At 64.1% G+C, this 25,986-nt stretch overlaps 7 pseudogenes; all 7 read left to right on the plus strand.

Moving 5' to 3' along the window:
* The first annotated feature begins 2,184 nt into the window (after positions 1 to 2,184).
* On the plus strand, positions 2,185 to 2,304 carry LOC142876267 (uncharacterized; annotated as a pseudogene).
* A 3,467-nt stretch (positions 2,305 to 5,771) lies between these two features.
* On the plus strand, positions 5,772 to 5,890 carry LOC142876287 (uncharacterized; annotated as a pseudogene).
* Positions 5,891 to 9,375: 3,485 nt separating this feature from the next.
* On the plus strand, positions 9,376 to 9,494 carry LOC142876312 (uncharacterized; annotated as a pseudogene).
* Positions 9,495 to 12,963: 3,469 nt separating this feature from the next.
* On the plus strand, positions 12,964 to 13,083 carry LOC142876268 (uncharacterized; annotated as a pseudogene).
* A 3,448-nt stretch (positions 13,084 to 16,531) lies between these two features.
* LOC142876272 (uncharacterized) lies at positions 16,532 to 16,651 on the plus strand (annotated as a pseudogene).
* A 3,471-nt stretch (positions 16,652 to 20,122) lies between these two features.
* Positions 20,123 to 20,242, plus strand: LOC142876269 (uncharacterized; annotated as a pseudogene).
* A 3,465-nt stretch (positions 20,243 to 23,707) lies between these two features.
* Positions 23,708 to 23,827, plus strand: LOC142876270 (uncharacterized; annotated as a pseudogene).
* The last annotated feature ends 2,159 nt before the right edge of the window (positions 23,828 to 25,986 follow it).

Raw genomic sequence — 25,986 nt, forward strand, 5'->3', positions numbered from 1 at the left:
GCTTGGTGTGGAGGCTGCTTCCAGGAAGCCCTCCAGAAACCCGGCAGCAGGGTGGCCGCAGCAGTCTCCAGCAGCCTTCCCTAAGTCGAGTGCGGGGGACGTGCCCCCGCTGTGCCGCGGGGGGCCCAGCCTGGTGTCTTCCCTGAGGCCCTGCGGCTGCCGGCTGGGGCTGCCGCTCCCCGCGAGGGGAGAGCCGCGGAGGTGGGGACCGCCTCCTGATGGGGACGTACGTACACGCAGCTCTCCACGTCGGATCCCGGGGCTCTCTGTCCTGCCCGAAGGCCCAGCGGGCCTGCGGGTCCTTAGAGTGGCAAAAACATCCGAAAGCTGAGACTGAGGGTCCGGTGGGTGTCTGCACTTTTGTGCTGGGCACCCCAGGGAGGCCCGGGGGCTGGCTGGACAACGTGGTCTGCTGGGCGGGGGGGGGTTTGGAGGAGCAACTGATGCCCTTTGCACCTTGGGTAGCAAGAGTCTGAGGTGTCTCTGAGCCCTGTGCCATGTCCGGGGGGGGCGCGGGGGGGGGAGGAGGAGGAGGAGGAGGAGGTGGGAAGGGCCGGGGCCTGCAGTCCTGTTCCCGGGGTGGCACGGCAAGTGGCTTCTTCCACAGGCTGCTTGGCCTGGGCTCCCTGTACCTGGGCCTTTGGGGGACTGGCCCTGTGCTTGCCAACACTTCCTGCAGGGACCCAGAGCTGGGAGGTGGCATCTCTCAGCCCTGGGTCGGGCAGAGCCCCAGCGGGCCATGCCCACAACCTCTCTCAGCACCGGTCCCCCAGAAGGCTCCTTTGGGACCAGGATTCTCTTGCGGTGACTCTTTAAGGTCTGGCCCCTGGATGGAGGGGCACCAGGAGTAGAGGAGCAGGAAGGGGAAGGGGGTGGCCATGCGAGGGGACACTTTGAGGCCAAGTCCCAGCTTCAGCCTGATCCTCCTGGGAACCCCGCTCTGAGACAAGGAGCCGGGCTTCGCATTCCCACAGCAGCCAGTCGTGGGCTGAGGACACCTGGGGCCTTGGGAACTCCCTGGCTTCTCCTTGGTTTAACATCTAGAGCTGCTTGTGAATCGGGCCGCCACACACACCCGAGCGCAGGTGTCTTCCGCACAGACTGCGGGCCTCGCTCTTCTGAACGCCGCTAGCTCGCCACCCACCCACGGGTGAACCTGGTCAGGGTGCTTTCTCTCGGGGGCAGACTCTTTTCCGGGCGGGCTACCGGTGTCTCTGTTTGCTCGTTTCTTTCTTCCATTTCGGGAAAGGCTTCCTTGCTGGGTGTGGAAATCTCCTATGCCTTCCCTCGCCTATTCTGTCAGCTTTCAAATTCTCTTTCAGTTGCCACCCTCACAGATGGATTAGGAAACTCTTTCCGGTGCACTCATTAGTGAAATGACCTCAATGAAGCTGGAATCCAATATCAAATGGCCGATTTTTAGCGAGTCCACACGCCAGGGTGGTCGGGGTCCAATGCAGCCCCGGCCAGGCCCAGGCCCCTTGGACCGGGCCACAGGAGGACACAGAGGAGGGTCCCGGCCCCCACGAAGCGGTGCCGGCGGTTCTCCAGGGGCTTGGGCGTTTTCCAGAGGTAGGAGATGGAGGGGACTGATTTCTTCAGCGCCCCACAAACCACGCCACCCCACCCCACCCATGGGACACATCCCCAGAGAGAGACGCCCCATACACTGGCTCCCCTCCCCCTTGCGCTGTGCCCCAGCCCTGGCCCGGGGGAATAGGCGGCAGCCCACCCACAGGGCGAGGGGGGGCACAGCTGAAAGGGGTTGTGGGGGAGGGCGGCCCCTGGCTGGGGTCAAAGGGCGCGCGCGTGCGCAGTCAGCGTCAGCGGCGGCGACGCGCTGGGGGTGGGCAGCGGGTAGGTGAAGGAGGCCGGGCGAGGAGACGAGGGGGGCTGGGAGGGCTCCACCTTGGCGAGTCCAGCCGTGGAGGCGCATCTTGTGTGAGTGTGAGTGAGTGTGAGTGTGTGTGTGTGTGTATAGAGAGACAGCCCCCCGCCCCGCCCCGCCCATCACCCCCGTCCCTGGGAGCCCACGGGACCCGGCCGGCGAGCTCAACAGGCCCGGCCCGGCGCGGGGCCTGGGGCGGGAGGCGGCGGCGGCGGCGGCGGCGGCGGCGGCGGCGGCGGGGGGAAAGCGCAGAGAGGCTCGGCTTCTTGAGCGGGGCAGGGGCGCCCTCCGCCGCCGTCTAGGGCCACACCACCCTGAACGCCCCCCGATCTCGTCTGGTCTCGGAAGCTAAGCAGGGTCGGGCCCGGTCAGTACTTGGATGGGAGACCGCCTGGGAATACCGGGGGCCACAGGCTGCTTCTTTTTTTTTTTTTTTTTTTTGCCTCTTGTTCTGTCCCCTTTCTGGGAGCGCGGCGGCGGCCCGGGGTGGGGGTGACCCCAACCCTCAGCGCCCGCCGAGCTGCCTGGCGCCCCAGCCCGCACCGTGGGGCCTCCTCTTGTCCCAAATCGCGACACCGCCGCCACGCGGCAGCATGCGTGGCATCTGGACTGTCAGGTCTCAGACCAAAGGTCTGCTCTGTGGGAACCGACACGCTGGAGAAAACCTTGAGAGTCTGAGAGGGGAGGGAGTTCCAGAAGAAGGCCAGGATGTCATTTTGAGGGAGTATGTGACCAGAACTCGTCCCGTTGCTTTTGGGGGTTCTATGGGCTCCACGCAGGAATCTTTGGTGGTGGCACCTGATGTTGGGGGATCCGGAGTCACACCCAGACCTGCTCCACAGGCCTCCTTTTACTTTTCTCTTCGGATTCATGATTTTTAAAAAGTGTCTCTTACCTCTATGATTGCATTTTCTTTTCTCTCTCTTTTCAAGCAGATGATGGGAGTACAAGTATTCAGGTGACATGTGTTGCCCGTGCACCCCTCCCCCCTGTGTTCTCATTCATATACCTCTCATGTTGTTCCAGCGTATTGTGGGGGTACCAGTGTTAAGGTCGGGTACAGTTGCCCTCTCCAAGCCTCCCCCCTGGGGTCAGAGCTTCAAGTGCGCCCATCCCCCAGTCGGTGCGCACCCACCCCATTCCTAATGGATGTGGATGCCCATCGCCTCCCCCCACCCGCCCGACACCCACCCGATGAAGGTGATTCCTCTCCGTCCACTTAGGTGTCCATCCGTTCGTACCAATTTGCTGGTGAGCGCGCTCACGTGGTGCTCGTGTGTCCATTCTTGGGATACCTGGCTTACTGGAACGGGTTCCAGCTCTGGCCAGGAGAACACGAGAGGCGCCCTCTCACCGCTGCTCCTCACAGCCGAATGGCACTCCGTGGTGTCCACGCGCCACATTTTATTAATGCACTCCTGGATGGATGGGCACTCGGGTCGCTTCCACGTCTTTGCGATTGTGAATTGTGCCCTAACTGTCACTCTACCCCTTACCCAGCCCGTCTCCTCTGCCCCTGCCTGACGCACTCCTCCCCGGCCAGGCCCGTCACTGTCCTGGGCCCCCGCCTGACCGGCTCCTCCCCGCCCGGCCTGTCACCGTCCTCTGCCCCTGCCTGACATGCTCCTTCCCGCCCGGCCTCTCACCGTCCTCGGCCCCTGCCTGACCGGCTCCTCCGTCGCCTGGGCCTTCCAAGGGCTTGGTGTGGAGGCTGCTTCCAGGAAGCCCTCCTGAAACCCGGCAGCAGGGTGGCCGCAGCAGTCTCCAGCAGCCTTCCCTAAGTCGAGTGCGGGGGACGTGCCCCCGCTGTGCCGCGGGGGGCCCAGCCTGGTGTCTTCCCTGATGCCCTGCGGCTGCCGGCTGGGGCTGCCGCTCCCCGCGAGTGGAGAGCCGCGGAGGTGGGGACCGCCTCCTGATGGGGACGTACGTACACGCAGCTCTCCACGTCGGATCCCGGGGCTCTCTGTCCTGCCCGAAGGCCCAGCGGGCCTGCGGGTCCTTAGAGTGGCAAAAACATCCGAAAGCTGAGACTGAGGGTCCGGTGGGTGTCTGCACTTTTGTGCTGGGCACCCCAGGGAGGCCCGGGGGCTGGCTGGACAACGTGGTCTGCTGGGCGGGGGGGGTTGGAGGAGCAACTGATGCCCTTCGCACCTTGGGTAGCAAGAGTCTGAGGTGTCTCTGAGCCCTGTGCCATGTCCGGGGGGGGGCGCGGGGGGGGGAGGAGGAGGAGGAGGAGGAGGTGGGAAGGGCCGGGGCCTGCAGTCCTGTTCCCGGGGTGGCATGGCAAGTGGCTTCTTCCACAGGCTGCTTGGCCTGGGCTCCCTGCACCTGGGCCTTTGGGGGACTGGCCCTGTGCTTGCCAACACTTCCTGCAGGGACCCAGAGCTGGGAGGTGGCATCTCTCAGCCCTGGGTCGGGCAGAGCCCCAGCGGGCCATGCCCACAACCTCTCTCAGCACCGGTCCCCCAGAAGGCTCCTTTGGGACCAGGATTCTCTTGCGGTGACTCTTTAAGGTCTGGCCCCTGGATGGAGGGGCACCAGGAGTAGAGGAGCAGGAAGGGGAAGGGGGTGGCCATGCGAGGGGACACTTTGAGGCCAAGTCCCAGCTTCAGCCTGATCCTCCTGGGAACCCCGCTCTGAGACAAGGAGCCGGGCTTCGCATTCCCACAGCAGCCAGTCGTGGGCTGAGGACACCTGGGGCCTTGGGAACTCCCTGGCTTCTCCTTGGTTTAACATCTAGAGCTGCTTGTGAATCGGGCCGCCACACACACCCGAGTGCAGGTGTCTTCCGCACAGACTGCGGGCCTCGCTCTTCTGAACGCCGCTAGCTCGCCACCCACCCACGGGTGAACCTGGTCAGGGTGCTTTCTCTCGGGGGCAGACTCTTTTCCGGGCGGGCTACCGGTGTCTCTGTTTGCTCGTTTCTTTCTTCCATTTCGGGAAAGGCTTCCTTGCTGGGTGTGGAAATCTCCTATGCCTTCCCTCGCCTATTCTGTCAGCTTTCAAATTCTCTTTCAGTTGCCACCCTCACAGATGGATTAGGAAACTCTTTCCGGTGCACTCATTAGTGAAATGACCTCAATGAAGCTGGAATCCAATATCAAATGGCCGATTTTTAGCGAGTCCACACGCCAGGGTGGTCGGGGTCCAATGCAGCCCCGGCCAGGCCCAGGCCCCTTGGACCGGGCCACAGGAGGACACAGAGGAGGGTCCCGGCCCCCACGAAGCGGTGCCGGCGGTTCTCCAGGGGCTTGGGCGTTTTCCAGAGGTAGGAGATGGAGGGGACTGATTTCTTCAGCGCCCCACAAACCACGCCACCCCACCCCACCCATGGGACACATCCCCAGAGAGAGACGCCCCATACACTGGCTCCCCTCCCCCTTGCGCTGTGCCCCAGCCCTGGCCCGGGGGAATAGGCGGCAGCCCACCCACAGGGCGAGGGGGGGCACAGCTGAAAGGGGTTGTGGGGGAGGGCGGCCCCTGGCTGGGGTCAAAGGGCGCGCGCGTGCGCAGTCAGCGTCAGCGGCGGCGACGCGCTGGGGGTGGGCAGCGGGTAGGTGAAGGAGGCCGGGCGAGGAGACGAGGGGGGCTGGGAGGGCTCCACCTTGGCGAGTCCAGCCGTGGAGGCGCATCTTGTGTGAGTGTGAGTGAGTGTGAGTGTGTGTGTGTGTGTATAGAGAGACAGCCCCCCGCCCCGCCCCGCCCATCACCCCCGTCCCTGGGAGCCCACGGGACCCGGCCGGCGAACTCAACAGGCCCGGCCCGGCGCGGGGCCTGGGGCGGGAGGCGGCGGCGGCGGCGGCGGCGGCGGCGGCGGCGGCGGCGGGGGGAAAGCGCAGAGAGGCTCGGCTTCTTGAGCGGGGCAGGGGCGCCCTCCGCCGCCGTCTAGGGCCACACTACCCTGAACGCCCCCGATCTCGTCTGGTCTCGGAAGCTAAGCAGGGTCGGGCCCGGTCAGTACTTGGATGGGAGACTGCCTGGGAATACCGGGGGCCACAGGCTGCTTCTTTTTTTTTTTTTTTTTTTTTGCCTCTTGTTCTGTCCCCTTTCTGGGAGCGCGGCGGCGGCCCGGGGTGGGGGTGACCCCAACCCTCAGCGCCCGCCGCGCTGCCTGGCGCCTCAGCCCGCACCGTGGGGCCTCCTCTTGTCCCAAGCCGCGACACCGCCGCCACGCGGCAGCATGCGTGGCATCTGGACTGTCAGGTCTCAGACCAAAGGTCTGCTCTGTGGGAACCGACACGCTGGAGAAAACCTTGAGAGTCTGAGAGGGGAGGGAGTTCCAGAAGAAGGCCAGGATGTCATTTTGAGGGAGTATGTGACCAGAACTCGTCCCGTTGCTTTTGGGGGTTCTATGGGCTCCACGCAGGAATCTTTGGTGGTGGCACCTGATGTTGGGGGATCCGGAGTCACACCCAGACCTGCTCCACAGGCCTCCTTTTACTTTTCTCTTCGGATTCATGATTTTTAAAAAGTGTCTCTTACCTCTATGATTGCATTTTCTTTTCTCTCTCTTTTCAAGCAGATGATGGGAGTACAAGTATTCAGGTGACATGTGTTGCCCGTGCACCCCTCCCCCCTGTGTTCTCATTCATATACCTCTCATGTTGTTCCAGCGTATTGTGGGGGTACCAGTGTTAAGGTCGGGTACAGTTGCCCTCTCCAAGCCTCCCCCCTGGGGTCAGAGCTTCAAGTGCGCCCATCCCCCAGTCGGTGCGCACCCACCCCATTCCTAATGGATGTGGATGCCCATCGCCTCCCCCCACCCGCCCGACACCCACCCGATGAAGGTGATTCCTCTCCGTCCACTTAGGTGTCCATCCGTTCGTACCAATTTGCTGGTGAGCGCGCTCACGTGGTGCTCGTGTGTCCATTCTTGGGATACCTGGCTTACTGGAACGGGTTCCAGCTCTGGCCAGGAGAACACGAGAGGCGCCCTCTCACCGCTGCTCCTCACAGCCGAATGGCACTCCGTGGTGTCCACGCGCCACATTTTATTAATGCACTCCTGGATGGATGGGCACTCGGGTCGCTTCCACGTCTTTGCGATTGTGAATTGTGCCCTAACTGTCACCCTACCCCTTACCCAGCCCGTCTCCTCTGCCCCTGCCTGACGCACTCCTCCCCGGCCAGGCCCGTCACTGTCCTGGGCCCCCGCCTGACCGGCTCCTCCCCGCCCGGCCTGTCACCGTCCTCTGCCCCTGCCTGACATGCTCCTTCCCGCCCGGCCTCTCACCGTCCTCGGCCCCTGCCTGACCGGCTCCTCCGTCGCCTGGGCCTTCCAAGGGCTTGGTGTGGAGGCTGCTTCCAGGAAGCCCTCCAGAAACCCGGCAGCAGGGTGGCCGCAGCAGTCTCCAGCAGCCTTCCCTAAGTCGAGTGCGGGGGACGTGCCCCCGCTGTGCCGCGGGGGGCCCAGCCTGGTGTCTTCCCTGAGGCCCTGTGGCTGCCGGCTGGGGCTGCCGCTCCCCGCAAGGGGAGAGCCGCGGAGGTGGGGACCGCCTCCTGATGGGGACGTACGTACACGTACACGCAGCTCTCCACGTCGGATCCCGGGGCTCTCTGTCCTGCCCGAAGGCCCAGCGGGCCTGCGGGTCCTTAGAGTGGCAAAAACATCCGAAAGCTGAGACTGAGGGTCCGGTGGGTGTCTGCACTTTTGTGCTGGGCACCCCAGGGAGGCCCGGGGGCTGGCTGGACAACGTGGTCTGCTGGGCGGGGGGGGGGGTTTGGAGGAGCAACTGATGCCCTTTGCACCTTGGGTAGCAAGAGTCTGAGGTGTCTCTGAGCCCTGTGCCATGTCCGGGGGGGGCGCGGGGGGGGGGGAGGAGGAGGAGGAGGAGGAGGTGGGAAGGGCCGGGGCCTGCAGTCCTGTTCCCGGGGTGGCACGGCAAGTGGCTTCTTCCACAGGCTGCTTGGCCTGGGCTCCCTGTACCTGGGCCTTTGGGGGACTGGCCCTGTGCTTGCCAACACTTCCTGCAGGGACCCAGAGCTGGGAGGTGGCATCTCTCAGCCCTGGGTCGGGCAGAGCCCCAGCGGGCCATGCCCACAACCTCTCTCAGCACCGGTCCCCCAGAAGGCTCCTTTGGGACCAGGATTCTCTTGCGGTGACTCTTTAAGGTCTGGCCCCTGGATGGAGGGGCACCAGGAGTAGAGGAGCAGGAAGGGGAAGGGGGTGGCCATGCGAGGGGACACTTTGAGGCCAAGTCCCAGCTTCAGCCTGATCCTCCTGGGAACCCCGCTCTGAGACAAGGAGCCGGGCTTCGCATTCCCACAGCAGCCAGTCGTGGGCTGAGGACACCTGGGGCCTTGGGAACTCCCTGGCTTCTCCTTGGTTTAACATCTAGAGCTGCTTGTGAATCGGGCCGCCACACACACCCGAGTGCAGGTGTCTTCCGCACAGACTGCGGGCCTCGCTCTTCTGAACGCCGCTAGCTCGCCACCCACCCACGGGTGAACCTGGTCAGGGTGCTTTCTCTCGGGGGCAGACTCTTTTCCGGGCGGGCTACCGGTGTCTCTGTTTGCTCGTTTCTTTCTTCCATTTCGGGAAAGGCTTCCTTGCTGGGTGTGGAAATCTCCTATGCCTTCCCTCGCCTATTCTGTCAGCTTTCAAATTCTCTTTCAGTTGCCACCCTCACAGATGGATTAGGAAACTCTTTCCGGTGCACTCATTAGTGAAATGACCTCAATGAAGCTGGAATCCAATATCAAATGGCCGATTTTTAGCGAGTCCACACGCCAGGGTGGTCGGGGTCCAATGCAGCCCCGGCCAGGCCCAGGCCCCTTGGACCGGGCCACAGGAGGACACAGAGGAGGGTCCCGGCCCCCACGAAGCGGTGCCGGCGGTTCTCCAGGGGCTTGGGCGTTTTCCAGAGGTAGGAGATGGAGGGGACTGATTTCTTCAGCGCCCCACAAACCACGCCACCCCACCCCACCCATGGGACACATCCCCAGAGAGAGACGCCCCATACACTGGCTCCCCTCCCCCTTGCGCTGTGCCCCAGCCCTGGCCCGGGGGAATAGGCGGCAGCCCACCCACAGGGCGAGGGGGGGCACAGCTGAAAGGGGTTGTGGGGGAGGGCGGCCCCTGGCTGGGGTCAAAGGGCGCGCGCGTGCGCAGTCAGCGTCAGCGGCGGCGACGCGCTGGGGGTGGGCAGCGGGTAGGTGAAGGAGGCCGGGCGAGGAGACGAGGGGGGCTGGGAGGGCTCCACCTTGGCGAGTCCAGCCGTGGAGGCGCATCTTGTGTGAGTGTGAGTGAGTGTGAGTGTGTGTGTGTGTGTATAGAGAGACAGCCCCCCGCCCCGCCCCGCCCATCACCCCCGTCCCTGGGAGCCCACGGGACCCGGCCGGCGAACTCAACAGGCCCGGCCCGGCGCGGGGCCTGGGGCGGGAGGCGGCGGCGGCGGCGGCGGCGGCGGCGGCGGCGGCGGCGGCGGCGGGGGGAAAGCGCAGAGAGGCTCGGCTTCTTGAGCGGGGCAGGGGCGCCCTCCGCCGCCGTCTAGGGCCACACTACCCTGAACGCCCCCGATCTCGTCTGGTCTCGGAAGCTAAGCAGGGTCGGGCCCGGTCAGTAGTTGGATGGGAGACTGCCTGGGAATACCGGGGGCCACAGGCTGCTTCTTTTTTTTTTTTTTTTTTTTTTTGCCTCTTGTTCTGTCCCCTTTCTGGGAGCGCGGCGGCGGCCCGGGGTGGGGGTGACCCCAACCCTCAGCGCCCGCCGCGCTGCCTGGCGCCTCAGCCCGCACCGTGGGGCCTCCTCTTGTCCCAAGCCGCGACACCGCCGCCACGCGGCAGCATGCGTGGCATCTGGACTGTCAGGTCTCAGACCAAAGGTCTGCTCTGTGGGAACAGACACGCTGGAGAAAACCTTGAGAGTCTGAGAGGGGAGGGAGTTCCAGAAGAAGGCCAGGATGTCATTTTGAGGGAGTATGTGACCAGAACTCGTCCCGTTGCTTTTGGGGGTTCTATGGGCTCCACGCAGGAATCTTTGGTGGTGGCACCTGATGTTGGGGGATCCGGAGTCACACCCAGACCTGCTCCACAGGCCTCCTTTTACTTTTCTCTTCGGATTCATGATTTTTAAAAAGTGTCTCTTACCTCTATGATTGCATTTTCTTTTCTCTCTCTTTTCAAGCAGATGATGGGAGTACAAGTATTCAGGTGACATGTGTTGCCCGTGCACCCCTCCCCCCTGTGTTCTCATTCATATACCTCTCATGTTGTTCCAGCGTATTGTGGGGGTACCAGTGTTAAGGTCGGGTACAGTTGCCCTCTCCAAGCCTCCCCCCTGGGGTCAGAGCTTCAAGTGCGCCCATCCCCCAGTCGGTGCGCACCCACCCCATTCCTAATGGATGTGGATGCCCATCGCCTCCCCCCACCCGCCCGACACCCACCCGATGAAGGTGATTCCTCTCCGTCCACTTAGGTGTCCATCCGTTCGTACCAATTTGCTGGTGTGCGCGCTCACGTGGTGCTCGTGTGTCCATTCTTGGGATACCTGGCTTACTGGAACGGGTTCCAGCTCTGGCCAGGAGAACACGAGAGGCGCCCTCTCACCGCTGCTCCTCACAGCCGAATGGCACTCCGTGGTGTCCACGCGCCACATTTTATTAATGCACTCCTGGATGGATGGGCACTCGGGTCGCTTCCACGTCTTTGCGATTGTGAATTGTGCCCTAACTGTCACTCTACCCCTTACCCAGCCCGTCTCCTCTGCCCCTGCCTGACGCACTCCTCCCCGGCCAGGCCCGTCACTGTCCTGGGCCCCCGCCTGACCGGCTCCTCCCCGCCCGGCCTGTCACCGTCCTCTGCCCCTGCCTGACATGCTCCTTCCCGCCCGGCCTCTCACCGTCCTCGGCCCCTGCCTGACCGGCTCCTCCGTCGCCTGGGCCTTCCAAGGGCTTGGTGTGGAGGCTGCTTCCAGGAAGCCCTCCAGAAACCCGGCAGCAGGGTGGCCGCAGCAGTCTCCAGCAGCCTTCCCTAAGTCGAGTGCGGGGGACGTGCCCTCGCTGTGCCGCGGGGGGCCCAGCCTGGTGTCTTCCCTGAGGCCCTGCGGCTGCCGGCTGGGGCTGCCGCTCCCCGCGAGGGGAGAGCCGCGGAGGTGGGGACCGCCTCCTGATGGGGACGTACGTACACGCAGCTCTCCACGTCGGATCCCGGGGCTCTCTGTCCTGCCCGAAGGCCCAGCGGGCCTGCGGGTCCTTAGAGTGGCAAAAACATCCGAAAGCTGAGACTGAGGGTCCGGTGGGTGTCTGCACTTTTGTGCTGGGCACCCCAGGGAGGCCCGGGGGCTGGCTGGACAAAGTGGTCTGCTGGGCGGGGGGGGGGTTTGGAGGAGCAACTGATGCCCTTTGCACCTTGGGTAGCAAGAGTCTGAGGTGTCTCTGAGCCCTGTGCCATGTCCGGGGGGGGCGCGGGGGGGGGAGGAGGAGGAGGAGGAGGAGGTGGGAAGGGCCGGGGCCTGCAGTCCTGTTCCCGGGGTGGCACGGCAAGTGGCTTCTTCCACAGGCTGCTTGGCCTGGGCTCCCTGTACCTGGGCCTTTGGGGGACTGGCCCTGTGCTTGCCAACACTTCCTGCAGGGACCCAGAGCTGGGAGGTGGCATCTCTCAGCCCTGGGTCGGGCAGAGCCCCAGCGGGCCATGCCCACAACCTCTCTCAGCACCGGTCCCCCAGAAGGCTCCTTTGGGACCAGGATTCTCTTGCGGTGACTCTTTAAGGTCTGGCCCCTGGATGGAGGGGCACCAGGAGTAGAGGAGCAGGAAGGGGAAGGGGGTGGCCATGCGAGGGGACACTTTGAGGCCAAGTCCCAGCTTCAGCCTGATCCTCCTGGGAACCCCGCTCTGAGACAAGGAGCCGGGCTTCGCATTCCCACAGCAGCCAGTCGTGGGCTGAGGACACCTGGGGCCTTGGGAACTCCCTGGCTTCTCCTTGGTTTAACATCTAGAGCTGCTTGTGAATCGGGCCGCCACACACACCCGAGTGCAGGTGTCTTCCGCACAGACTGCGGGCCTCGCTCTTCTGAACGCCGCTAGCTCGCCACCCACCCACGGGTGAACCTGGTCAGGGTGCTTTCTCTCGGGGGCAGACTCTTTTCCGGGCGGGCTACCGGTGTCTCTGTTTGCTCGTTTCTTTCTTCCATTTCGGGAAAGGCTTCCTTGCTGGGTGTGGAAATCTCCTATGCCTTCCCTCGCCTATTCTGTCAGCTTTCAAATTCTCTTTCAGTTGCCACCCTCACAGATGGATTAGGAAACTCTTTCCGGTGCACTCATTAGTGAAATGACCTCAATGAAGCTGGAATCCAATATCAAATGGCCGATTTTTAGCGAGTCCACACGCCAGGGTGGTCGGGGTCCAATGCAGCCCCGGCCAGGCCCAGGCCCCTTGGACCGGGCCACAGGAGGACACAGAGGAGGGTCCCGGCCCCCACGAAGCGGTGCCGGCGGTTCTCCAGGGGCTTGGGCGTTTTCCAGAGGTAGGAGATGGAGGGGACTGATTTCTTCAGCGCCCCACAAACCACGCCACCCCACCCCACCCATGGGACACATCCCCAGAGAGAGACGCCCCATACACTGGCTCCCCTCCCCCTTGCGCTGTGCCCCAGCCCTGGCCCGGGGGAATAGGCGGCAGCCCACCCACAGGGCGAGGGGGGGCACAGCTGAAAGGGGTTGTGGGGGAGGGCGGCCCCTGGCTGGGGTCAAAGGGCGCGCGCGTGCGCAGTCAGCGTCAGCGGCGGCGACGCGCTGGGGGTGGGCAGCGGGTAGGTGAAGGAGGCCGGGCGAGGAGACGAGGGGGGCTGGGAGGGCTCCACCTTGGCGAGTCCAGCCGTGGAGGCGCATCTTGTGTGAGTGTGAGTGAGTGTGAGTGTGTGTGTGTGTGTATAGAGAGACAGCCACCCGCCCCGCCCCGCCCATCACCCCCGTCCCTGGGAGCCCACGGGACCCGGCCGGCGAGCTCAACAGGCCCGGCCCGGCGCGGGGCCTGGAGCGGGAGGCGGCGGCGGCGGCGGCGGCGGCGGCGGCGGCGGCGGGGGGAAAGCGCAGAGAGGCTCGGCTTCTTGAGCGGGGCAGGGGCGCCCTCCGCCGCCGTCTAGGGCCACACCACCCTGAACGCCCCCCGATCTCGTCTGGTCTCGGAAGCTAAGCAGGGTCGGGCCCGGTCAGTACTTGGATGGGAGACCGCCTGGGAATACCGGGGGCCACAGGCTGCTTCTTTTTTTTTTTTTTTTTTTTTGCCTCTTGTTCTGTCCCCTTTCTGGGAGCGCGGCGGCGGCCCGGGGTGGGGGTGACCCCAACCCTCAGCGCCCGCCGCGGTGCCTGGCGCCTCAGCCCGCACCGTGGGGCCTCCTCTTGTCCCAAGCCGCGACACCGCCGCCACGCGGCAGCATGCGTGGCATCTGGACTGTCAGGTCTCAGACCAAAGGTCTGCTCTGTGGGAACAGACACGCTGGAGAAAACCTTGAGAGTCTGAGAGGGGAGGGAGTTCCAGAAGAAGGCCAGGATGTCATTTTGAGGGAGTATGTGACCAGAACTCGTCCCGTTGCTTTTGGGGGTTCTATGGGCTCCACGCAGGAATCTTTGGTGGTGGCACCTGATGTTGGGGGATCCGGAGTCACACCCAGACCTGCTCCACAGGCCTCCTTTTACTTTTCTCTTCGGATTCATGATTTTTAAAAAGTGTCTCTTACCTCTATGATTGCATTTTCTTTTCTCTCTCTTTTCAAGCAGATGATGGGAGTACAAGTATTCAGGTGACATGTGTTGCCCGTGCACCCCTCCCCCCTGTGTTCTCATTCATATACCTCTCATGTTGTTCCAGCGTATTGTGGGGGTACCAGTGTTAAGGTCGGGTACAGTTGCCCTCTCCAAGCCTCCCCCCTGGGGTCAGAGCTTCAAGTGCGCCCATCCCCCAGTCGGTGCGCACCCACCCCATTCCTAATGGATGTGGATGCCCATCGCCTCCCCCCACCCGCCCGACACCCACCCGATGAAGGTGATTCCTCTCCGTCCACTTAGGTGTCCATCCGTTCGTACCAATTTGCTGGTGAGCGCGCTCACGTGGTGCTCGTGTGTCCATTCTTGGGATACCTGGCTTACTGGAACGGGTTCCAGCTCTGGCCAGGAGAACACGAGAGGCGCCCTCTCACCGCTGCTCCTCACAGCCGAATGGCACTCCGTGGTGTCCACGCGCCACATTTTATTAATGCACTCCTGGATGGATGGGCACTCGGGTCGCTTCCACGTCTTTGCGATTGTGAATTGTGCCCTAACTGTCACTCTACCCCTTACCCAGCCCGTCTCCTCTGCCCCTGCCTGACGCACTCCTCCCCGGCCAGGCCCGTCACTGTCCTGGGCCCCCGCCTGACCGGCTCCTCCCCGCCCGGCCTGTCACCGTCCTCTGCCCCTGCCTGACATGCTCCTTCCCGCCCGGCCTCTCACCGTCCTCGGCCCCTGCCTGACCGGCTCCTCCGTCGCCTGGGCCTTCCAAGGGCTTGGTGTGGAGGCTGCTTCCAGGAAGCCCTCCAGAAACCCGGCAGCAGGGTGGCCGCAGCAGTCTCCAGCAGCCTTCCCTAAGTCGAGTGCGGGGGACGTGCCCCCGCTGTGCCGCGGGGGGCCCAGCCTGGTGTCTTCCCTGATGCCCTGCGGCTGCCGGCTGGGGCTGCCGCTCCCCGCGAGGGGAGAGCCGCGGAGGTGGGGACCGCCTCCTGATGGGGACGTACGTACACGCAGCTCTCCACGTCGGATCCCGGGGCTCTCTGTCCTGCCCGAAGGCCCAGCGGGCCTGCGGGTCCTTAGAGTGGCAAAAACATCTGAAAGCTGAGACTGAGGGTCCGGTGGGTGTCTGCACTTTTGTGCTGGGCACCCCAGGGAGGCCCGGGGGCTGGCTGGACAACGTGGTCTGCTGGGCGGGGGGGGTTGGAGGAGCAACTGATGCCCTTCGCACCTTGGGTAGCAAGAGTCTGAGGTGTCTCTGAGCCCTGTGCCATGTCCGGGGGCGGGGCGCGGGGGGGGGGGGAGGAGGAGGAGGAGGAGGAGGTGGGAAGGGCCGGGGCCTGCAGTCCTGTTCCCGGGGTGGCACGGCAAGTGGCTTCTTCCACAGGCTGCTTGGCCTGGGCTCCCTGCACCTGGGCCTTTGGGGGACTGGCCCTGTGCTTGCCAACACTTCCTGCAGGGACCCAGAGCTGGGAGGTGGCATCTCTCAGCCCTGGGTCGGGCAGAGCCCCAGCGGGCCATGCCCACAACCTCTCTCAGCACCGGTCCCCCAGAAGGCTCCTTTGGGACCAGGATTCTCTTGCGGTGACTCTTTAAGGTCTGGCCCCTGGATGGAGGGGCACCAGGAGTAGAGGAGCAGGAAGGGGAAGGGGGTGGCCATGCGAGGGGACACTTTGAGGCCAAGTCCCAGCTTCAGCCTGATCCTCCTGGGAACCCCGCTCTGAGACAAGGAGCCGGGCTTCGCATTCCCACAGCAGCCAGTCGTGGGCTGAGGACACCTGGGGCCTTGGGAACTCCCTGGCTTCTCCTTGGTTTAACATCTAGAGCTGCTTGTGAATCGGGCCGCCACACACACCCGAGCGCAGGTGTCTTCCGCACAGACTGCGGGCCTCGCTCTTCTGAACGCCGCTAGCTCGCCACCCACCCACGGGTGAACCTGGTCAGGGTGCTTTCTCTCGGGGGCAGACTCTTTTCCGGGCGGGCTACCGGTGTCTCTGTTTGCTCGTTTCTTTCTTCCATTTCGGGAAAGGCTTCCTTGCTGGGTGTGGAAATCTCCTATGCCTTCCCTCGCCTATTCTGTCAGCTTTCAAATTCTCTTTCAGTTGCCACCCTCACAGATGGATTAGGAAACTCTTTCCGGTGCACTCATTAGTGAAATGACCTCAATGAAGCTGGAATCCAATATCTAATGGCCGATTTTTAGCGAGTCCACACGCCAGGGTGGTCGGGGTCCAATGCAGCCCCGGCCAGGCCCAGGCCCCTTGGACCGGGCCACAGGAGGACACAGAGGAGGGTCCCGGCCCCCACGAAGCGGTGCCGGCGGTTCTCCACGGGCTTGGGCGTTTTCCAGAGGTAGGAGATGGAGGGGACTGATTTCTTCAGCGCCCCACAAACCACGCCACCCCACCCCACCCATGGGACACATCCCCAGAGAGAGACGCCCCATACACTGGCTCCCCTCCCCCTTGCGCTGTGCCCCAGCCCTGGCCCGGGGGAATAGGCGGCAGCCCACCCACAGGGCGAGGGGGGGCACAGCTGAAAGGGGTTGTGGGGGAGGGCGGCCCCTGGCTGGGGTCAAAGGGCGCGCGCGTGCGCAGTCAGCGTCAGCGGCGGCGACGCGCTGGGGGTGGGCAGCGGGTAGGTGAAGGAGGCCAGGCGAGGAGACGAGGGGGGCTGGGAGGGCTCCACCTTGGCGAGTCCAGCCGTGGAGGCGCATCTTGTGTGAGTGTGAGTGAGTGTGAGTGTGTGTGTGTGTGTATAGAGAGACAGCCCCCCGCCCCGCCCCGCCCATCACCCCCGTCCCTGGGAGCCCACGGGACCCGGCCGGCGAACTCAACAGGCCCGGCCTGGCGCGGGGCCTGGGGCGGGAGGCGGCGGCGGCGGCGGCGGGAAAGCGCAGAGAGGCTCGGCTTCTTGAGCGGGGCAGGGGCGCCCTCCGCCGCCGTCTAGGGCCACACCACCCTGAACGCCCCCCGATCTCGTCTGGTCTCGGAAGCTAAGCAGGGTCGGTCCCGGTCAGTACTTGGATGGGAGACCGCCTGGGAATACCGGGGGCCACAGGCTGCTTCTTTTTTTTTTTTTTTTTTTTTGCCTCTTGTTCTGTCCCCTTTCTGGGAGCGCGGCGGCGGCCCGGGGTGGGGGTGACCCCAACCCTCAGCGCCCGCCGCGGTGCCTGGCGCCTCAGCCCGCACCGTGGGGCCTCCTCTTGTCCCAAGCCGCGACACCGCCGCCACGCGGCAGCATGCGTGGCATCTGGACTGTCAGGTCTCAGACCAAAGGTCTGCTCTGTGGGAACAGACACGCTGGAGAAAACCTTGAGAGTCTGAGAGGGGAGGGAGTTCCAGAAGAAGGCCAGGATGTCATTTTGAGGGAGTATGTGACCAGAACTCGTCCCGTTGCTTTTGGGGGTTCTATGGGCTCCACGCAGGAATCTTTGGTGGTGGCACCTGATGTTGGGGGATCCGGAGTCACACCCAGACCTGCTCCACAGGCCTCCTTTTACTTTTCTCTTCGGATTCATGATTTTTAAAAAGTGTCTCTTACCTCTATGATTGCATTTTCTTTTCTCTCTCTTTTCAAGCAGATGATGGGAGTACAAGTATTCAGGTGACATGTGTTGCCCGTGCACCCCTCCCCCCTGTGTTCTCATTCATATACCTCTCATGTTGTTCCAGCGTATTGTGGGGGTACCAGTGTTAAGGTCGGGTACAGTTGCCCTCTCCAAGCCTCCCCCCTGGGGTCAGAGCTTCAAGTGCGCCCATCCCCCAGTCGGTGCGCACCCACCCCATTCCTAATGGATGTGGATGCCCATCGCCTCCCCCCACCCGCCCGACACCCACCCGATGAAGGTGATTCCTCTCCGTCCACTTAGGTGTCCATCCGTTCGTACCAATTTGCTGGTGAGCGCGCTCACGTGGTGCTCGTGTGTCCATTCTTGGGATACCTGGCTTACTGGAACGGGTTCCAGCTCTGGCCAGGAGAACACGAGAGGCGCCCTCTCACCGCTGCTCCTCACAGCCGAATGGCACTCCGTGGTGTCCACGCGCCACATTTTATTAATGCACTCCTGGATGGATGGGCACTCGGGTCGCTTCCACGTCTTTGCGATTGTGAATTGTGCCCTAACTGTCACTCTACCCCTTACCCAGCCCGTCTCCTCTGCCCCTGCCTGACGCACTCCTCCCCGGCCAGGCCCGTCACTGTCCTGGGCCCCCGCCTGACCGGCTCCTCCCCGCCCGGCCTGTCACCGTCCTCTGCCCCTGCCTGACATGCTCCTTCCCGCCCGGCCTCTCACCGTCCTCGGCCCCTGCCTGACCGGCTCCTCCGTCGCCTGGGCCTTCCAAGGGCTTGGTGTGGAGGCTGCTTCCAGGAAGCCCTCCAGAAACCCGGCAGCAGGGTGGCCGCAGCAGTCTCCAGCAGCCTTCCCTAAGTCGAGTGCGGGGGACGTGCCCCCGCTGTGCCGCGGGGGGCCCAGCCTGGTGTCTTCCCTGATGCCCTGCGGCTGCCGGCTGGGGCTGCCGCTCCCCGCGAGGGGAGAGCCGCGGAGGTGGGGACCGCCTCCTGATGGGGACGTACGTACACGCAGCTCTACACGTCGGATCCCGGGGCTCTCTGTCCTGCCCGAAGGCCCAGCGGGCCTGCGGGTCCTTAGAGTGGCAAAAACATCTGAAAGCTGAGACTGAGGGTCCGGTGGGTGTCTGCACTTTTGTGCTGGGCACCCCAGGGAGGCCCGGGGGCTGGCTGGACAACGTGGTCTGCTGGGCGGGGGGGGGTTGGAGGAGCAACTGATGCCCTTCGCACCTTGGGTAGCAAGAGTCTGAGGTGTCTCTGAGCCCTGTGCCATGTCCGGGGGGGGGGGCGCGGGGGGGGGAGGAGGAGGAGGAGGAGGAGGTGGGAAGGGCCGGGGCCTGCAGTCCTGTTCCCGGGGTGGCACGGCAAGTGGCTTCTTCCACAGGCTGCTTGGCCTGGGCTCCCTGCACCTGGGCCTTTGGGGGACTGGCCCTGTGCTTGCCAACACTTCCTGCAGGGACCCAGAGCTGGGAGGTGGCATCTCTCAGCCCTGGGTCGGGCAGAGCCCCAGCGGGCCATGCCCACAACCTCTCTCAGCACCGGTCCCCCAGAAGGCTCCTTTGGGACCAGGATTCTCTTGCGGTGACTCTTTAAGGTCTGGCCCCTGGATGGAGGGGCACCAGGAGTAGAGGAGCAGGAAGGGGAAGGGGGTGGCCATGCGAGGGGACACTTTGAGGCCAAGTCCCAGCTTCAGCCTGATCCTCCTGGGAACCCCGCTCTGAGACAAGGAGCCGGGCTTCGCATTCCCACAGCAGCCAGTCGTGGGCTGAGGACACCTGGGGCCTTGGGAACTCCCTGGCTTCTCCTTGGTTTAACATCTAGAGCTGCTTGTGAATCGGGCCGCCACACACACCCGAGCGCAGGTGTCTTCCGCACAGACTGCGGGCCTCGCTCTTCTGAACGCCGCTAGCTCGCCACCCACCCACGGGTGAACCTGGTCAGGGTGCTTTCTCTCGGGGGCAGACTCTTTTCCGGGCGGGCTACCAATGTCTCTGTTTGCTCGTTTCTTTCTTCCATTTCGGGAAAGGCTTCCTTGCTGGGTGTGGAAATCTCCTATGCCTTCCCTCGCCTATTCTGTCAGCTTTCAAATTCTCTTTCAGTTGCCACCCTCACAGATGGATTAGGAAACTCTTTCCGGTGCACTCATTAGTGAAATGACCTCAATGAAGCTGGAATCCAATATCTAATGGCCGATTTTTAGCGAGTCCACACGCCAGGGTGGTCGGGGTCCAATGCAGCCCCGGCCAGGCCCAGGCCCCTTGGACCGGGCCACAGGAGGACACAGAGGAGGGTCCCGGCCCCCAAGAAGCGGTGCCGGCGGTTCTCCACGGGCTTGGGCGTTTTCCAGAGGTAGGAGATGGAGGGGACTGATTTCTTCAGCGCCCCACAAACCACGCCACCCCACCCCACCCATGGGACACATCCCCAGAGAGAGACGCCCCATACACTGGCTCCCCTCCCCCTTGCGCTGTGCCCCAGCCCTGGCCCGGGGGAATAGGCGGCAGCCCACCAACAGGGCGAGGGGGGGCACAGCTGAAAGGGGTTGTGGGGGAGGGCGGCCCCTGGCTGGGGTCAAAGGGCGCGCGCGTGCGCAGTCAGCGTCAGCGGCGGCGACGCGCTGGGGGTGGGCAGCGGGTAGGTGAAGGAGGCCGGGCGAGGAGACGAGGGGGGCTGGGAGGGCTCCACCTTGGCGAGTCCAGCCGTGGAGGCGCATCTTGTGTGAGTGTGAGTGAGTGTGAGTGTGTGTGTGTGTGTATAGAGAGACAGCCCCCCGCCCCGCCCCGCCCATCACCCCCGTCCCTGGGAGCCCACGGGACCCGGCCGGCGAGCTCAACAGGCCCGGCCCGGCGCGGGGCCTGGGGCGGGAGGCGGCGGCGGCGGCGGCGGCGGCGGCGGCGGCGGCGGCGGGGGGAAAGCGCAGAGAGGCTCGGCTTCTTGAGCGGGGCAGGGGCGCCCTCCGCCGCCGTCTAGGGCCACACCACCCTGAACGCCCCCCGATCTCGTCTGGTCTCGGAAGCTAAGCAGGGTCGGGCCCGGTCAGTACTTGGATGGGAGACCGCCTGGGAATACCGGGGGCCACAGGCTGCTTCTTTTTTTTTTTTTTTTTTTTGCCTCTTGTTCTGTCCCCTTTCTGGGAGCGCGGCGGCGGCCCGGGGTGGGGGTGACCCCAACCCTCAGCGCCCGCCGAGCTGCCTGGCGCCCCAGCCCGCACCGTGGGGCCTCCTCTTGTCCCAAATCGCGACACCGCCGCCACGCGGCAGCATGCGTGGCATCTGGACTGTCAGGTCTCAGACCAAAGGTCTGCTCTGTGGGAACCGACACGCTGGAGAAAACCTTGAGAGTCTGAGAGGGGAGGGAGTTCCAGAAGAAGGCCAGGATGTCATTTTGAGGGAGTATGTGACCAGAACTCGTCCCGTTGCTTTTGGGGGTTCTATGGGCTCCACGCAGGAATCTTTGGTGGTGGCACCTGATGTTGGGGGATCCGGAGTCACACCCAGACCTGCTCCACAGGCCTCCTTTTACTTTTCTCTTCGGATTCATGATTTTTAAAAAGTGTCTCTTACCTCTATGATTGCATTTTCTTTTCTCTCTCTTTTCAAGCAGATGATGGGAGTACAAGTATTCAGGTGACATGTGTTGCCCGTGCACCCCTCCCCCCTGTGTTCTCATTCATATACCTCTCATGTTGTTCCAGCGTATTGTGGGGGTACCAGTGTTAAGGTCGGGTACAGTTGCCCTCTCCAAGCCTCCCCCCTGGGGTCAGAGCTTCAAGTGCGCCCATCCCCCAGTCGGTGCGCACCCACCCCATTCCTAATGGATGTGGATGCCCATCGCCTCCCCCCACCCGCCCGACACCCACCCGATGAAGGTGATTCCTCTCCGTCCACTTAGGTGTCCATCCGTTCGTACCAATTTGCTGGTGAGCGCGCTCACGTGGTGCTCGTGTGTCCATTCTTGGGATACCTGGCTTACTGGAACGGGTTCCAGCTCTGGCCAGGAGAACACGAGAGGCGCCCTCTCACCGCTGCTCCTCACAGCCGAATGGCACTCCGTGGTGTCCACGCGCCACATTTTATTAATGCACTCCTGGATGGATGGGCACTCGGGTCGCTTCCACGTCTTTGCGATTGTGAATTGTGCCCTAACTGTCACTCTACCCCTTACCCAGCCCGTCTCCTCTGCCCCTGCCTGACGCACTCCTCCCCGGCCAGGCCCGTCACTGTCCTGGGCCCCCGCCTGACCGGCTCCTCCCCGCCCGGCCTGTCACCGTCCTCTGCCCCTGCCTGACATGCTCCTTCCCGCCCGGCCTCTCACCGTCCTCGGCCCCTGCCTGACCGGCTCCTCCGTCGCCTGGGCCTTCCAAGGGCTTGGTGTGGAGGCTGCTTCCAGGAAGCCCTCCAGAAACCCGGCAGCAGGGTGGCCGCAGCAGTCTCCAGCAGCCTTCCCTAAGTCGAGTGCGGGGGACGTGCCCCCGCTGTGCCGCGGGGGGCCCAGCCTGGTGTCTTCCCTGAGGCCCTGCGGCTGCCGGCTGGGGCTGCCGCTCCCCGCGAGGGGAGAGCCGCGGAGGTGGGGACCGCCTCCTGATGGGGACGTACGTACACGCAGCTCTCCACGTCGGATCCCGGGGCTCTCTGTCCTGCCCGAAGGCCCAGCGGGCCTGCGGGTCCTTAGAGTGGCAAAAACATCCGAAAGCTGAGACTGAGGGTCCGGTGGGTGTCTGCACTTTTGTGCTGGGCACCCCAGGGAGGCCCGGGGGCTGGCTGGACAACGTGGTCTGCTGGGCGGGGGGGGGTTTGGAGGAGCAACTGATGCCCTTTGCACCTTGGGTAGCAAGAGTCTGAGGTGTCTCTGAGCCCTGTGCCATGTCCGGGGGGGGCGCGGGGGGGGGAGGAGGAGGAGGAGGAGGAGGTGGGAAGGGCCGGGGCCTGCAGTCCTGTTCCCGGGGTGGCACGGCAAGTGGCTTCTTCCACAGGCTGCTTGGCCTGGGCTCCCTGTACCTGGGCCTTTGGGGGACTGGCCCTGTGCTTGCCAACACTTCCTGCAGGGACCCAGAGCTGGGAGGTGGCATCTCTCAGCCCTGGGTCGGGCAGAGCCCCAGCGGGCCATGCCCACAACCTCTCTCAGCACCGGTCCCCCAGAAGGCTCCTTTGGGACCAGGATTCTCTTGCGGTGACTCTTTAAGGTCTGGCCCCTGGATGGAGGGGCACCAGGAGTAGAGGAGCAGGAAGGGGAAGGGGGTGGCCATGCGAGGGGACACTTTGAGGCCAAGTCCCAGCTTCAGCCTGATCCTCCTGGGAACCCCGCTCTGAGACAAGGAGCCGGGCTTCGCATTCCCACAGCAGCCAGTCGTGGGCTGAGGACACCTGGGGCCTTGGGAACTCCCTGGCTTCTCCTTGGTTTAACATCTAGAGCTGCTTGTGAATCGGGCCGCCACACACACCCGAGTGCAGGTGTCTTCCGCACAGACTGCGGGCCTCGCTCTTCTGAACGCCGCTAGCTCGCCACCCACCCACGGGTGAACCTGGTCAGGGTGCTTTCTCTCGGGGGCAGACTCTTTTCCGGGCGGGCTACCGGTGTCTCTGTTTGCTCGTTTCTTTCTTCCATTTCGGGAAAGGCTTCCTTGCTGGGTGTGGAAATCTCCTATGCCTTCCCTCGCCTATTCTGTCAGCTTTCAAATTCTCTTTCAGTTGCCACCCTCACAGATGGATTAGGAAACTCTTTCCGGTGCACTCATTAGTGAAATGACCTCAATGAAGCTGGAATCCAATATCAAATGGCCGATTTTTAGCGAGTCCACACGCCAGGGTGGTCGGGGTCCAATGCAGCCCCGGCCAGGCCCAGGCCCCTTGGACCGGGCCACAGGAGGACACAGAGGAGGGTCCCGGCCCCCACGAAGCGGTGCCGGCGGTTCTCCAGGGGCTTGGGCGTTTTCCAGAGGTAGGAGATGGAGGGGACTGATTTCTTCAGCGCCCCACAAACCACGCCACCCCACCCCACCCATGGGACACATCCCCAGAGAGAGACGCCCCATACACTGGCTCCCCTCCCCCTTGCGCTGTGCCCCAGCCCTGGCCCGGAGGAATAGGCGGCAGCCCACCCACAGGGCGAGGGGGGGCACAGCTGAAAGGGGTTGTGGGGGAGGGCGGCCCCTGGCTGGGGTCAAAGGGCGCGCGCGTGCGCAGTCAGCGTCAGCGGCGGCGACGCGCTGGGGGTGGGCAGCGGGTAGGTGAAGGAGGCCGGGCGAGGAGACGAGGGGGGCTGGGAGGGCTCCACCTTGGCGAGTCCAGCCGTGGAGGCGCATCTTGTGTGAGTGTGAGTGAGTGTGAGTGTGTGTGTGTGTGTATAGAGAGACAGCCCCCCGCCCCGCCCCGCCCATCACCCCCGTCCCTGGGAGCCCACGGGACCCGGCCGGCGAGCTCAACAGGCCCGGCCCGGCGCGGGGCCTGGGGCGGGAGGCGGCGGCGGCGGCGGCGGCGGCGGCGGCGGCGGCGGGGGGAAAGCGCAGAGAGGCTCGGCTTCTTGAGCGGGGCAGGGGCGCCCTCCGCCGCCGTCTAGGGCCACACCACCCTGAACGCCCCCCGATCTCGTCTGGTCTCGGAAGCTAAGCAGGGTCGGGCCCGGTCAGTACTTGGATGGGAGACCGCCTGGGAATACCGGGGGCCACAGGCTGCTTCTTTTTTTTTTTTTTTTTTTTGCCTCTTGTTCTGTCCCCTTTCTGGGAGCGCGGCGGCGGCCCGGGGTGGGGGTGACCCCAACCCTCAGCGCCCGCCGAGCTGCCTGGCGCCCCAGCCCGCACCGTGGGGCCTCCTCTTGTCCCAAATCGCGACACCGCCGCCACGCGGCAGCATGCGTGGCATCTGGACTGTCAGGTCTCAGACCAAAGGTCTGCTCTGTGGGAACCGACACGCTGGAGAAAACCTTGAGAGTCTGAGAGGGGAGGGAGTTCCAGAAGAAGGCCAGGATGTCATTTTGAGGGAGTATGTGACCAGAACTCGTCCCGTTGCTTTTGGGGGTTCTATGGGCTCCACGCAGGAATCTTTGGTGGTGGCACCTGATGTTGGGGGATCCGGAGTCACACCCAGACCTGCTCCACAGGCCTCCTTTTACTTTTCTCTTCGGATTCATGATTTTTAAAAAGTGTCTCTTACCTCTATGATTGCATTTTCTTTTCTCTCTCTTTTCAAGCAGATGATGGGAGTACAAGTATTCAGGTGACATGTGTTGCCCGTGCACCCCTCCCCCCTGTGTTCTCATTCATATACCTCTCATGTTGTTCCAGCGTATTGTGGGGGTACCAGTGTTAAGGTCGGGTACAGTTGCCCTCTCCAAGCCTCCCCCCTGGGGTCAGAGCTTCAAGTGCGCCCATCCCCCAGTCGGTGCGCACCCACCCCATTCCTAATGGATGTGGATGCCCATCGCCTCCCCCCACCCGCCCGACACCCACCCGATGAAGGTGATTCCTCTCCGTCCACTTAGGTGTCCATCCGTTCGTACCAATTTGCTGGTGAGCGCGCTCACGTGGTGCTCGTGTGTCCATTCTTGGGATACCTGGCTTACTGGAACGGGTTCCAGCTCTGGCCAGGAGAACACGAGAGGCGCCCTCTCACCGCTGCTCCTCACAGCCGAATGGCACTCCGTGGTGTCCACGCGCCACATTTTATTAATGCACTCCTGGATGGATGGGCACTCGGGTCGCTTCCACGTCTTTGCGATTGTGAATTGTGCCCTAACTGTCACTCTACCCCTTACCCAGCCCGTCTCCTCTGCCCCTGCCTGACGCACTCCTCCCCGGCCAGGCCCGTCACTGTCCTGGGCCCCCGCCTGACCGGCTCCTCCCCGCCCGGCCTGTCACCGTCCTCTGCCCCTGCCTGACATGCTCCTTCCCGCCCGGCCTCTCACCGTCCTCGGCCCCTGCCTGACCGGCTCCTCCGTCGCCTGGGCCTTCCAAGGGCTTGGTGTGGAGGCTGCTTCCAGGAAGCCCTCCAGAAACCCGGCAGCAGGGTGGCCGCAGCAGTCTCCAGCAGCCTTCCCTAAGTCGAGTGCGGGGGACGTGCCCCCGCTGTGCCGCGGGGGGCCCAGCCTGGTGTCTTCCCTGATGCCCTGCGGCTGCCGGCTGGGGCTGCCGCTCCCCGCGAGGGGAGAGCCGCGGAGGTGGGGACCGCCTCCTGATGGGGACGTACGTACACGCAGCTCTCCACGTCGGATCCCGGGGCTCTCTGTCCTGCCCGAAGGCCCAGCGGGCCTGCGGGTCCTTAGAGTGGCAAAAACATCCGAAAGCTGAGACTGAGGGTCCGGTGGGTGTCTGCACTTTTGTGCTGGGCACCCCAGGGAGGCCCGGGGGCTGGCTGGACAACGTGGTCTGCTGGGCGGGGGGGGTTGGAGGAGCAACTGATGCCCTTCGCACCTTGGGTAGCAAGAGTCTGAGGTGTCTCTGAGCCCTGTGCCATGTCCGGGGGGGGGGGCGCGGGGGGGGGGAGGAGGAGGAGGAGGAGGAGGTGGGAAGGGCCGGGGCCTGCAGTCCTGTTCCCGGGGTGGCACGGCAAGTGGCTTCTTCCACAGGCTGCTTGGCCTGGGCTCCCTGCACCTGGGCCTTTGGGGGACTGGCCCTGTGCTTGCCAACACTTCCTGCAGGGACCCAGAGCTGGGAGGTGGCATCTCTCAGCCCTGGGTCGGGCAGAGCCCCAGCGGGCCATGCCCACAACCTCTCTCAGCACCGGTCCCCCAGAAGGCTCCTTTGGGACCAGGATTCTCTTGCGGTGACTCTTTAAGGTCTGGCCCCTGGATGGAGGGGCACCAGGAGTAGAGGAGCAGGAAGGGGAAGGGGGTGG

This window comes from Microcebus murinus, chromosome 14 (genome assembly GCF_040939455.1).
Source record: "Microcebus murinus isolate Inina chromosome 14, M.murinus_Inina_mat1.0, whole genome shotgun sequence".
In the NCBI taxonomy this organism is placed as follows: Eukaryota; Metazoa; Chordata; class Mammalia; order Primates; family Cheirogaleidae; genus Microcebus; species Microcebus murinus.